A 2129-nucleotide genomic window follows, 5' to 3' on the forward strand; every position below is an offset into this window, starting at 1 on the left:
GGAATCAGCCAAAACCCTCAGATGGGGTAAAAACTTAACTCACTAATTAACACTAATAACCTTAATAACACTAAACTATTTACAATAAATACAAGAGAACACAGTCCACTGAAAGTATTTGCAAAAGCAAGAACAGTTCTAGTTACAGTCATGGGCAATAAGAAGGAACTGAGGGGACTTGGGATTGGCTGGGCCCTTTATACCAGCACCAGTGGGCAGGTCCGCTGACTGGGAGGGCAAAGGGGGCAATTGCCCAGGGTTCCGGGTGATTTAAAAGGGCCCAGGGGCCCCAGGCCACCACTGCCAGCAACGCAGTGGAGCTAAAGCAGCCTTCCTGTCCACCCTCACTCTGCGCCGCTCGCAGAATCAGCCGTAACAGCCCTATAGTCCCTGGGAGGAGCGGGGGGTCTCCGCGTGCTGCCCCCACCCCAAGTACCAACTCCACAGCTCCCATTGGCCGAGAACTGCAGCCAATGGGAGCTGCAGGGGTGGTGCCAGTGGACAGAAGCGTGCAGAGACCCTCTGAGCCCCCCGCCTAGAAGCCAATGCCAGAGGGGTGTGCAAGTCACTTTCGGAAGCTGCTTGAGGTAAGCACCAACCACCTGATCCCCTCCCGCACCCCAACCCCCGGCCCCAGCCTAGAGCCTGCACCCCACACCAAACTCCCTCCCAGAGCCTGCACCCGTTACTGCACCCAAATTCCCTCTCAGAGCCTGACATCTCACACACACACATCCGCACCCACACTCCCTCCCAGAGCCTGCACCCCGCAGGCCCTCCCGCACCCCAACCCACTATACCAGCCTAGTGAAAGTGAGCGAGGGTGGGGGAGAGCAAATGACAGAGGGAGGGGGGATGGAGTGAACAAGGGACGGGGCCTTGGAGAAGGGGCGTGACAGGGGCATGGCCTCAGGGAAGGGGCGGGGCAGGGCAAGGGTCTTTGGATTTGCAAAATTGGCAACCCTACTGGGCAGGCATGTGGAAGCCCTGACTGTGCCGGAAGAGCTCACGCAGCAGCGCAGCCGGCAGCTCACTGGGCACCAGCAAGTGCAGGCACAGCACCGCCTAAACGTCAGGCAGACTGTGTCCATGTGGGTGCGGCTTGTGCGTGCCTGGGGGCCCACTGACTGTTCTGTCCTGGGGTCTAGAATTGCTGTTGGCAGGCCTGCCAGTGGGATGTGGCAGTGGGTGGAATGCACATAGGCAATCACTCAAAAAGAACTAATCTAAACACTTTTCAAGGCACTAAGAATGGAGAAAAACCCGGATCTGAATGGACTGGAGTGGATTATTTCCATCTGATACAGAAGTTGGAAGGAACTGAGGTGATAAAGGGCACTGTGCCCACTTATATAGCTTTGCCCTCAGGACATGTGGAGATGCTGAGGAGAGGGGTAGTTAGGCATGTGTGTGAGCACTCTAAAGGACACTGCTTGAAGAAGGTTCTACAGGCACCACAGGCGACACAATACCCCATGGTTGAGAATACGCAGAGACCAAAGGGTGTGAGATGAACTTCCAACATCATGAAAATGGAGATGTAAGGACCCTATTTCTGAACCACTTACCCAGACAAAATACTTCTTGACTGTAATGACTAAAAGGAGAAAAAAGACTGGGGAACGGAGCTCTATGTAATGACCAGTGCACCCTGTGAATTGTAATATGTTAAAAGGACAGAAGGTAAGCACCACTTTTATGTTTTTAAAACATATTATAGATTACTATTCTTAACTGCTTGCAAACAAAATTTATTGGCCTGCCAATAGGGTTTTTTTTTTTCCTTTTGGCAAACCCTGATTCCTCCCAATCCCCTCTGTATTTGAAATTATCAGTGTGTGAGTTGGCTATTTCTTGTTTCTGCATCAACATTCTCAGTGATGTCAGCCCAGACATGAAACAGTCCAGACATGAAATCTTGTTAAATTATGTTCCTTCTTGTTCCCCTCAGCAGCAAGGGGAAAAACTTTGTCAGTGTCTATTTTAATTCAAAATCATCTATCTAATCTATTTGTTCTAGCTGTCAGACCCATCAGTGTGGTATCTCAGTGCCAATATTAATTATTAATTAATTATTATTATTAATAATAATAATAATGTAAGAAAAGATTAATTAGGGTTCTTTAAAG

This window comes from Trachemys scripta, chromosome 8, assembly GCF_013100865.1.
Source record: "Trachemys scripta elegans isolate TJP31775 chromosome 8, CAS_Tse_1.0, whole genome shotgun sequence".
Lineage (NCBI taxonomy): Eukaryota > Metazoa > Chordata > Testudines > Emydidae > Trachemys > Trachemys scripta.